Source organism: Lontra canadensis, unplaced genomic scaffold (assembly GCF_010015895.1).
Source record: "Lontra canadensis isolate GAN:19392208 unplaced genomic scaffold, GSC_riverotter_1.0 scaffold1, whole genome shotgun sequence".
NCBI lineage: Eukaryota > Metazoa > Chordata > Mammalia > Carnivora > Mustelidae > Lontra > Lontra canadensis.
In genome coordinates this window covers 33,708,919-33,721,200 of record NW_022630995.1, presented here as the reverse complement: position 1 = coordinate 33,721,200, position 12,282 = coordinate 33,708,919, and the positions used below count along the sequence as shown (strand labels likewise).

The 12,282-nt window shown below is 40.9% G+C and overlaps 1 protein-coding gene across 4 annotated transcripts in view; it reads right to left on the bottom strand.

The window, feature by feature from the left end:
* Positions 1 to 12,282, bottom strand: part of APBB2 (amyloid beta precursor protein binding family B member 2) — a 378,415-nt gene that overhangs the window by 127,482 nt on the left and 238,651 nt on the right. The window lies entirely within an intron of this gene.

Sequence of the window (12,282 nt, the reverse complement as noted above, 5' to 3'; positions counted from 1 at the left end):
AGACCATTTCAGTAACCTCAATTTTACTTTTCTAAGAAGAGCTGGGAAAAATGTGTATTGAAACAACAAATCTCCAAAATCCAAAAGTCTACTCATAATAATGAATGGAGAATGAATGCAAGAGGCATGCTCTTGAAATCAGCATTTTTAAAAATAATTTTATTTATTTTTTAATTTTTAAAAGCTTTTTTTTTTTTTTTAAAGTAATCTCTAGACCCAATATGGGGCTCAAACCCACGACCCTGATATCAAGAGTCACGTGCTCTTCCAACTAGGCCAGCCAGGTGCCCCAATTTTTTGATAATTTTAAAAAGTAAAGATTACAACATATTTCTATAAAATCACTAATAGAGGACTATTGGTCCTCTCTCCAGTTGTCTGAGTGTACCACTCACCGACTAAATAGCAGGAATGTATCTTACTCAATACCAGATGGGATTAGTACGTTTGGCCAGATCAACAAATCAGACCTGATGCCCTTTGCTTTGATGTTTGTGTATTCAGTGCCTAATTCTAAACACAGTTCTAGAAAGATCTATGATTATATGGAAATTAAGCAAAGGGTAACTGAACAACATTATTCAGAGAATGTGTCCAGCTGCCATAGCCTCGGTCAACCCAACCACATAACTTCCTTCCTTATTTGATTATTATTTCGCAGTGAGCAATTTGGAGAAAAGGAAGACAAAATGCCACAGCAGGCATGAATCTTTCTTTGGCTTCCAAACAATTAGACGGACAGACTTACTACGGGCAACATACTCTTTCAAGGTAGACAACTTTGAAACTGTATTAAATAGAGCCAAGTTTTCTCCCATTATTTCATCAGGGTCTTCAAAGAACCTCCTTAGGCAGATACACAGCAGCAAAGAGGACAATGTGGAAATGATTCCAGGGGTCGCCTTACCAACTTCAAGGTCATTATTACTCTAAATGATGGTATACTAGGACTTGACTTCTCATCTGTATTACCTATTAGAACAAAAGTTGATTACTGAGAAGCTAGGAAATAGAGTATTCTCCAACAAACTACAATGTGATCTTTTATCAGCACATTAAAAGAGTATGGTGAACGCATGCTAGTTTTTCCAAAATCAGTCTATCTGTGGGAGACACAGAACAGTATTCCCATAGATTAAATGTATATATTTTGTTTCTGATACACGAACAAAAAATGTATTTCTAGAGCATTATAGGATTTTTGAAGTGCTGTAACTTTTCCACACTCATTTGATACCACCGAATTCTGCAACACAGGTAGAAGAGATCTTATTCCTATGTTATAGGTGAAGAAAGATATTTCAGCCATGTGAACTAACTTGATGATGATGGGAAACTTCATTGACTGTGGAGAAATCTCTGTGTAATTCTGTTTGGGAACCACCCTATTTGTTAAGCGCATGTTGAAAGGTTAAGTACCCTTAAAAAGAACAGCATAGCGGTGCCTAGGTGGTTTGTTCAGTTAAGTGTCCAAATCTTGATGTCACTTTACGTCATGATCTCAGAGTCATGAGTTTGAGTCCCATGTCCGGTACTAGGCATGAAGCCTGCTTAAGATTCTCTCTCCCTCCCTCCCTCTACCCCTCATAGAAAAAATATATTAGCACAGCTGAACTAATCTGCTCCATCTGCCAGAGTGGTTATTGGACAAACTTTAATATTTGATAGAAAATAGGATTTCTAGACTATGGATGGGGTAGAAGAATTCAGAGAAAAATGTTTTCCTGAGATTACCTTTTAAAAACACAATTAAAAGGATCAGGGTAAAAGCTATTTTTTATTACTCCTTGAGATATTTATTTTCCACCTAAACCAAAAAAGAATTTAAAGCAGCTCTGTGTATAAAGGATATAAATACATTTCAACCAATAAAATAACATGAGATAGAGCCACGGAGTTGAGAAGAAATTTAATTTCTTGCCCCTAAAATTTACAAAGTTTTAGTTATCTAATAAATGTATTTATCAAAAAGAAACTTTTTCCTAAGCATCAAATCTTAGCAAGCTGGAAACAGCACTGGAAGTAAAAAGGCAATAAACTGATAATAAAGGTTTTACATTGCATCTCAGTGGTCTTATTTTGTAATTTTTGTTCTAAATTGTAATTACGTTGTATAGTAGGTTATTAAATGTAAACAATTTTTTAAAAATAATAAAGTTAACTGGGCAAACCATTCTGTACGATTCTTTTTGCCTATGAGAAGCATGGTGTTGGGGAGGGGGTTCTCATAAATGAGACACCTGCGGGAGACACTGAAAGTTCTTAGTCAATATCCAGTGTCTCCTTCCAAAGCAATAGAAACTTAGGACTGGACACCTGGCCGCTCAGACTGCAGAATATATTTCCCAGCCTCCCCTGCAGCTCCCTGTGGCCAGAGAGATAACATTCTAATCACTGGGGAGGAAGTACAAGAACTATATGGCGGTTTTCAAGAACCTTCCTTATAGAATGGCTGGCAGGCACGTGTCTTCTCGCTGTCTGGAAGAGATACACTGCCTTGAACCACGGGGAAGCAGGCTACACCCTTGGGATGGTGCAGCAGTACAGCCAAGGAATTTGGGTTCCTGGGGTCGGTGAATTGCTACTGCCAGGCTTCTACATGAAAGGAAAATCAATTTCTATTGTAATAAGCCAGTTATTTTAGAGTCTTGCATTACTAGCAGGTGAAATTGATCCTGACTCGTTTATATGATGGTGGGAAACTGAATTAATTAGCACCTAGGAAAGAAACAGCTTCTAATGGGTTAGCTTTGGAATCTCATATTCAAACCCAAACCTACAAGCATCTTAATTGTAGGGTTAAGAAACCGAGGTTCCTAACTCCTAAGCTCCCAAATTCTTTCTAAAACAGTGTATTGTTGAAATGTAACTTCCATCTGTTATCACTCACTCATTTTCTATCACCCACCAAGCCAAGCATCTTAATCTCATCTCTGACTCTTGTCAAAGACACCAAATGCTGGGGCGCCCGGGTGGCTCAGTAGGTTAAGTGTCTGACTCTTGATTTCGGCTCAGGTCATGATCTCAGGGTCCTGGGATTGAGCCCTGCGTCAGGCTCTGCACTCAGTGGGGAATCTGCTTGAGGATTCTCCTTCTCCTTCTGCCCCTCTCCCTGTTGATGCTTGCTCGCTCTCTCTCAAATTAATAAATAAATCCAAAAAAAAAAAGCAAAAAGCACAAATTGTGTTGGGCCTAGTTTTTTACAAACCTCAAGAAATATCTACCAGGATGCAATCAACCACAAGCAACATGAAGCCATTTGTTCGATTCAAGGCTTGAATTCTTTGATCTATACCGTGTTCCTCCCCCAATCCCTCCAAATCTAGGTCAGGAGAGAAAAGCAAAGATTCTCCAGTGGAAAACAAAATGACAAAACCAATCAGTGGCTCCACACCTGTGTGACAGCTTCGTTCTTCCTTTCCGGCAATGAAAGAACGGTGACGTACAGAGCTCTGGGATTTTCAGAGATGCTGAGGATACTGAAAAGAGGCAGGGCTATTTGTGTGATCCCATCTGCCAAGGATGCACGTGGAGAAAGTGTTATTTGTTTATGCGTCTCAAAATAGAACCTAGCATAAGACACTATTAGGTAATTGAGCCAAAATCCCAGGAAAGGACAAGTAAATGGAATGATTTTTCTCAAAATCTCAAACAATCAAGAAGGGCTCAAAGTTTAGAAGCACTTCCCATCTGTAAAGATTAGGATAAAGAACTATTTGGTATTTAAATTGTGGGCTCCCCAAAGCAAGAAATTTCAGAAACAGTGTCCTAGAGATGCTGTCAGTGACAGATTAAGCAGATCAAAGTGACTCAAAGCAAAGGTCAGTCCTGTTCCTCTTCTGATTTTAATCAACCAAGGTATCACGAGTATGTCTCCCACACAGTAGGTATGCAATGTAAGTTTCCTAGAAGTAGCTGAATGTAGTTGGGAGTGGCTCCCTTTCTGCATAGCTCATTCTGTGAAACTAAGAAACTACCTGGGATGCCTGGGTGGCTCAGTCAGTTAAGCACATCTGCCTTGTGCTAAAGTCATGATCTCAGGGTCCCAGGCTCAAGCCCTGCTTCAGGCTTTCCTGCTCAGGAGGGAGTCTGCTTCTCCCTCTCCCCCTCTACTCGTGCTCTCTCTCAAATGAATAAATAAAGCCTTCTTTTTTAAAAAAGAAGCTACCTAGATAATATCTATACGAATGACAACTACAGGAAAGAGGAGGACAAAGGAGAGGAAGGAAAGAAGGGAGGGAGGGAGGAACGGAGGGCAGGGGGAAGGAAAGAAGGAGGGTGGGAGGCTATGTACCACTACGCATCCTGTCTGCTGAGTCTCAATTGGGTTCTACTTTGTATGACATCCAAAAAAGAACAGAATAACTGTTAGCTAGTTTTTATTCACTCACAAAGGCACCAGTTAACCCACTAGGCCTCAAGGTTCAGCCAACAGGTTAAAATTATTTTCCTCCCAGAAAAATGTTCTTGAAGCATTAAAAGTTCTCATCTGCAGGTTGTCTGGGAAGGATTCCAAATTTATATGCAACAGAAATAAGATTTTTTTTTTCTTTTTTGTCTCATATTCTAAGCTCTCACTTGGGAAACTCTGATCTTTTGTTCTGGGTTAGCTCCATTCCTAGGTCTGTTGGCAGAGTCCATTTGTAAAGGTCTGTCCGGTCTCGAATTCTGGTATGTTCTATGCATCTTCCCCCTCAGCTTTCCCCACTACTTTCCCTCTGCAAAAAATGACAGAACCTAAAGGCTATTAAGAGCACACAGATGATGCTTAGATCTCAGAAGTGGGTAGAGAAGAACATTCCTTGCAAGCAGACGAATCCAACGCTGTGTCAAAGTCTTCCTTGTTGCAAAACTGGCAGATGTCACTGGGGTAAGTGTCGGACTCTGTGGAGATCTTCAGCCTGGAGAGCTGTTTGTGCTTCCTTCCTTGTAGAAACAAACTCTGTGAGCTTTCCTTTGTTGCAGACATGCTTGGATAAATGAACTGAGAGCACCGACCCCTCCCTTTAGACAACATTATAGTGGGAAGTTCCTAACCACAGAGTCAGGAGCCCAGAAAAGGTGAATGAAAGATAATGCCGGTGTTTTGGGTTTGTTTGTTTTTTGTTTTTTTTTTTTTTTTTTAAATTCCCTTTGGAGAAACAAACAGTATAAAGTAAAGCACACTTTCTGTGTAAATTTCCAATGGGGTTTTTCTTTCAGGGTAATAACTTTTTTCCTTCCACTTTGTGTGTCTATGACTAATTCATTTAAAAAACAGATTACACTCTATTGATGGAGCAAGACTTGCAAATAAAGATTATACTTGGACTTGGCCCCGATTTCAAACCGGTCACCCTAGGAAGACTTGGCCTCTTTCACGGATACTGGGTCTGTTTGAGAAACACATGTGTGACAGTTGACTTGGTTAGCTACCCCTAAAAAAAATAATAAGCCATAACTTGATTCACTCTACTGGTCAAAAGGATCTGATTCAACAAATAACTGTAATCCTATATTTTTCACTGAACAAAATTATATAAAAGTATATCCGTCAATAAAAATACTTTTTTTCACAAGTAAATAATATATATCCTACGAGCCAGCAATACTAAGAGTTTTGTTCTCTCTCACACAGTCCCATCGGAAGATGTGTGTGAGGATATTCCCTGTGGGACTAACTGTAATGTTGGGGGCATAGAGGCAAGCTAGGAGCTTATCTCTCTATGAGGGGAGAGGGGAGATGTTTTGGGAGTCACACCACAGGCCATGTGGCACCATGTGGCAGTTAGAAACTAGGCATTAGCTGTACACACAGTCTTACGGATAGATCTTTTAAAACACAGTGCATGAAAAAAATACCCTTTAAAAATTACAAACACACACACAAAGCAAGGTCACAAATATATTTTTGAACAAAGAGTTACCCATTAAATGCATTAGATGATTGCCTACGGGTGGAGAAGGGGAGGGAGGTAAGGGAATAAGAGGGAGTAAATAAGGGAGCACATAAAACAAGAGCGACATTTTGTATGCACCAGTGATGAAAGTACACTGTGAAGCAGGGCATACGATTAGTTCAACTATCTGCTACCGAGATCCAAAATAAACTCATGTTTTTACATTTACATGTTTTTCCTAAAGGATAAAAATACTAATGAAAAATTACCAAAGAGACAGACATCGTTTTGGTAGCCACAGAAGTGATGCAGGGCTCTGAAAAGCCCAAAGTTGTAGAGCCAAGCTGGTCCAATATGGCAGTCACTGGCCCCATGGGCAACTGAGCACGTGCAGTGCAGCTTGTCTTAAGGGAGGTGTGCCGCCAGTGAGAAACACACACTGGGTGTGGACAACTTAGTATAATAAAAGAAAAAATTTTTGTTTTTTTAAAAGATTTTATCTATTTGAGAGAGAAAGAAAGGGGAAAGAGAGAGAAGGAGGGCATAAGTAGGGGAAAGGGGCAGAGGGAGAGGGAGAAGCAGGCTCTCTGCTGAGCAGGGAGACTGATATGGGGCTCAAACCCAGGACCCCAGGGATTATGACCTGAGCTAAAGGCAGATGCTTACTGACCAAGCCACCTAGGTGTCCCTAGAAAATATTTAATTATAATTTTTATATGGGTTCTATGTTGAAATGAGAGTACCTAAGATACATTGGGTTAAATAAAATCCACAATTAAAATTAATTTCACTTGTTTCTTTTTACCGATTGTGGCTATTAGAATATTTAATATCACATATCTGCCTCACACTGTATTTCTGATGGACACACTGGTCTAGAGGTTTCCAGTGAGTCAGGGGGTCAAGAGGGATCCTTTTCGTAAAAATTCCTTTGGAACCTCCATTTGGGAGGTCCTGAAAAACAAAAACCACAAACATAAATGTGGCTCCCTGCCTGGAAGGATATAAGAATGGTTCAGGATTAAATATTACAATTCTAGATCTGGAACTGCCAACCATCAGAAGCACCTACCCCCTTCCATTGTTCGTGCCTTAAAACTTCCCTCGGATAAATGTTGCTCTTCAGGAATTCAAGTCTGGTCCTTGAAACCTGACTAAAGGAAAATTTCTACTGTAGCTCATTGTGAAGTAATTTAAAATAAAATAATTGGAAAAATATGATATAATTTATCAACAGAGATACACAAATGTATGATATCCGTATCCGCTACCAAGAGGTACTTCCAAAATCAAAATGGCACTAACAATTTAGGGATTATGTATTCACTGTAATTACCCCTTTCTTGCTTATTCTGTCACATGCGGTCCTTCGTCACAGGTAGACTATTTTTCCTACACTCTTTTGTATGGACCAGCTGCCACCTATTGAAGACCCTTTATGACGAGACTTCAAATGTCCATTTTTCTGCCACCATCACTGAGGAGCATGCCTCACGAATATGGGTGGTCAACCGCGATCCATCAAATTAACCGGAAGTGAGTGCTACTAGAGAGGCGGACTGAGGTGTCTGGGGAGGAACACAGTCAGCTAAGTCACTCTCTTATGATTGTCTAAGATAATTTTTGTTAAGGACCAAAGGCTCAGCAGTGTTTCCATGTTCCACCCCCAGCAGCAACCATGTGAATATGTCACTGCGGTGCTAACCCCCGGCCGGCCGCTCTTGGAAACACTTTGCGCATCGGTTCATTTCCTCCTTCCAAGAACCCTACAAGGTTGGGTTCTCTTACTCCAGTCTATAGATGATGCAGAGAGAGGAGAAGCAACGGGCTTGTGGTCCTGACAAGTAATGGTAGAACTGAGCGTCAAAGCAGGCAGGCCCCACCCCAGAATCCGTGCTCCCACGCACGTGTTAGTCAGTCAACAAAACTACCCATTTCAGGACTGGATCCAGAACCGTCCGAGGCGCTCAGGTTCATGGCCTGCTTTTCCACCTCCACAGCGCTGCTTCCGGCTAAGCTCTCAAGAGCCTCACCCGGATTTGAAAAGGGCTCACGATCAGTGACTAGGACTACAGCGCTCCCTCTGATCCTACCACAGCTAGTAATTTCCCAGAGACACCAATCCAGCCACTCCCTGCCCCTCATCCCAAAGTAAGTAGACTTCCCTCAGCTGTGCACCCAACCCCCTCTTCAATGGCGCCTGCCCCTTTACCACCTTACTCCCTTATGGCCCTTCTAGTCCAGGCCAATCACACACTCACACCACCCAGTCCTGCATCCCTGTGCCTCGCTTATGCTGTTTCCCTGGACCGGAATCTCCTCCTTCTCTCTTGCCCTCAAGCTAAAACTTCAAAGGTTCCTCCCTCCATGAAATTTTCCCTAATCGCCCATTTTTAAAAATTAACCTGTTCTTCCCTGTACTACCTCCTTTTAGATACAAATTAGTTAGGGCATTTTTTTTTTCCTCTCTTAGTATAACTGTCTCCCTCAGCTCCTCAAGACCAGGGTCAAGGATTGCTGCGTATGTGTTGGGAGCCATAATGGATGCCATTGAGAGACGAAGATGAATGGGAGGGAGGAAGCCACATTCCACAAGGCCCACTAAGTACCACCATACTCCTAAATTCCGAATTTCTTACACAGGCAACAAAATACTATTAAAAGTTCTGAGCAGGGACTCTGTGTTTTGAGAATATTATTACTGACAAGATAGAAAACAGATGAAATGGATTGCATTAGTGTAAAAACTGTATCATAACACATGTTCAAAAATCACATCAGTAATAGAAATGAAACTATCAAGCCAAAATAACACATAATTACAAATTCTCCATCCCGATTCAGTGTTTCTATCAACATAAATCAGTGATTAAAAACCCAGTCACTGGCCATTTGAAAGGCTCCTTCCTCCCAGCGTGTAACTGTTGTCATGACAACGTGACTTCCGGCCATATCTCTGTGCACAAGCTTACGTTTAAAGAGAGAGGATGAGGATCAGTCGGGTTAAATAAAGGACACTGGCCAGTTTCAGAATATAAGAAAACATCTTTCAACCCAAGGTTACCCAATATAATCTCTTGAAATCCCCGTTAAGTATTAGAAGCAGGCTGAGCTTTTTTTAATCAACAAAATTGTGCTTTAGCATCACTATTCTGTGCATATCATGACAACAGGTACTGAAGTTCAACACACCAGCCCCGTAATTAGTGAGGGGTTTTTCAAAACATATTCTGCCCTTACAATTACTGACATCATCCTAAATCTTCTTAGGTTAGAAGGTGCCCATCTTTCTCCGGTGTCATCCCTTCTGAAGGACGGACTCTCATTAGGAACTGATCCTTTGCTTCTAAGGAGATGGGAAGGGTGGGGGCGGTGAAGTGGCAGTCCATTCCCTCTTCTGCCCTTCAGAATTACAAAAATGGTGAACATCTCAGATGACTATACAGATGCATTTGAAAATTCTCTGAGAATCGTAATTCTTTGTAAATAAGAGCCACAAATGAATGAACACCAAAAGTTTAGAAACTGCCACCCATCCCCACTTTTTTTTTTTTTCTTGTGCCAAAGGCATTTAAATTAACTGCATTTGGGTTTTTGTTTATTTGTTTGTTTGGAGACTAAAGATCACCTCCCACATCCATTCACCTTGTTTCAGGACTGGTCCTGTCAGTGGGACCTGCGTGCCTCAAGACCAAAGGCTAGATTCAAGTGGTTTACACTAGGGACAGTTCCTACCCCTAGGGGCATTTGGAAATGTCTGGGAGTGTCTGGGGCTCTCAGGATGGCTACAGGGCACCACCAGGCCAGGAGCCAGGGATGCTAAACGCCACGTCATGTATAAGGCTAGAGCCGGAATGAAGCATCTTGATTTTCCTGGGACCCTGTTGGCTTTACCACTCCTAGTGCCAGGTCAGCTGTCACCTTAAGTCCGGCACAAATGAAGGATCGTTTCTGCCAAACACTGAAGAGTTTTTTTTCTCATGGACAGGACAAATACATTTGCCCCTCTGTCATTTAAAAATTTCCTGTGGTTCCATAACTCTTTAGTCCCTTCTGACTGTGCTGTTTATTTATGGCTGTGACCTCAAGAGGGAGAGCAATTTTCCGCATACGTATGGGGGAACCCTCCAGCCGGGTTTTGCGAGAATAACTCCTACGTCAAGGCTAGGAAATGTCTTCTTGTTGCTTGATATATTTGTATTGACTGAGGAACTCCCACAAAATCTAGTAATGAGGGTCTATTAACACCATTCTTTCTTCTGAGACTCAAATTCCAGGAGGAAGGCCACATTTTAAATCTCAAATACACCACGTTTTGAGAAACAGACCAGTGGCTTTTTGAACCTGCCTTCTTTCTTTGGTTTCCAACCCCAATTTTTTTTTTTTTACAAGTGATTTTACTCAATTTCTCTAAAGCTAAGAAAGCATTTTATACCACCGACGAGTATAAAAACTAGATTCTCTACTTACTCGTTCAGATAGAGGCAATAATTGGAGTGAGACTCTCTAAGGATCACATCATAAATCTTTATGCAGAAATAGCAGGAACTTTCTGGGGGAAAACAGTTAAGTCAGCTGCTTTCATTCTCTTTAAATCTCCCCATCCTGAGGCTATTAGACAACACAGCCGCTCATGGATTCTGTGACATTTTTCCTAGAAATACTTTCCTTATATGGTCATCAAAGGAGTTGCTGGTTTCTGTTTAGTAATGGTATTTTCGAGGCCTAAAGAACCTAATACCCCTAATCTAATACTAGCCAACGTTTTAAGAACAAGGGAAGAAAGTTTATTATATAGCCAACCGCTCCTTCTGACACGTTTTGGTTCTTAACCGGACACCAAGTGGCAGATGTTTTGCTTTAACATTAAACTAATAAATCCATTTCCCCAAATTCTTGGTCTAGATTTAAATCATTGACTTAGATGTGAAAAGACTAGAGCGCATAGCAAATCCAAGCATATTCCCATACAGGCTTTCGTTTAACTTCAGCGCATCTTCTTAGGGGTCGAGCAGTTTAGGGGAACAATGACCAACAACAAACAAAAAGATAACACCTGGTTTCAATCTCTAAAGCTGAACAAAACTCCCCAAAATTAAATTTAGAATTACAAAGCAGATAAATCGTAGACTATTTTAACATGCTTGCTTTGTAAAGGACTCACTCAAATAATCCTTTCAAACATTTTCTCATGTAGTGACTTTGTCCAATTTTAAATATTTCTAAACCTCTAATTTTCAGAAACTCCTAAATAGTAAAACAAAAGGGTCTAGAATAAGCCTGTGGTAGAATAATTCTGTGGTACAGAAATTATCTTGAGCTGAAGGTGTCTGAGTTCCTGAAATCCCTTACCTGCCTAAAAGGAGAACCTCTCAAAAGAATCCAGTTGTCATAAATCACCTCCTCCGGGGAGCAACTCTAATCTATTCTGGGAAATGAGCAGTCAACGCCCAAACACAGGGCACCAAACTATCACATCTCCTATCCTCTTAGGAGTTTAAGAGCTCCTATCCTCTTAAAATCATCTGCTTTTTCATAGTGACTTTCCTCCCACAACCTTCTAAATAGTCATGTGCTCTCCTAGAAGTGCCCTCTGCTCCTCCCATCTCTTATTAAGATCGAATATAAGCCCTAAATTCTAACAGCCTCCCTGAGTCACATTTCTTCATGCCTAAGTACATAATTAAATCTGGGTTTCTTCCTCTTGCTAATCGGTCTTAGGTCAGTTTAATTTGCAGTCCCCCATCACAGAACCTGAAAGAATAGAAGAAATCTCTTCCTTTCTAGAAATCAAGGCACGCTGTCATTTATTCATTCTTTCATTCATCTATTCTTTCAGTGAGCATCTGCCAGGAGCCAGGCATTGGGCTAGGTGTTGGGACCTGGCGATAAACATGAGAGGCCCCTTTACTGGCTGCGTGAAGCCTGCAGTCCAATGGGGGAAGAGTGGCATTTAGTTTGTAACTTAAAATTACACTGAGTAATATGAGAGTGTGGAGTCCTGTGGGAGTTTTAAAAACCCTTGTTCACATAGTTGGTGCCAACTAGACTAAGTTCTAGGAGTAGAACTCTGAGTTCTAGGAGTTAAGTTCTGTGAGAATAAGGACAGTCTGTTTTACTTGGAGCTTATCCCTAGGGGCTATCTGGTATCCGGCACCATAGTAAGTGCTTAATAAGAATTTGTTGAAAGAATTCCACTGCCTTGAATCTTGGACTCCAAAATAAGCAATTCTGGGTGGCCTATGTTGGCAATCTCAGTATTTGTTGAGAACCAATGGTATGAACAATACTGTCTTAGACATCAGATTCTTTCCTTCTCAGAGAGAAAACATCTTTGAGTGACATAAACTCCCTGCCCCAAATATGTGGGATAGTCTCAAGTTTCCCTTTTCAATCTACTCTC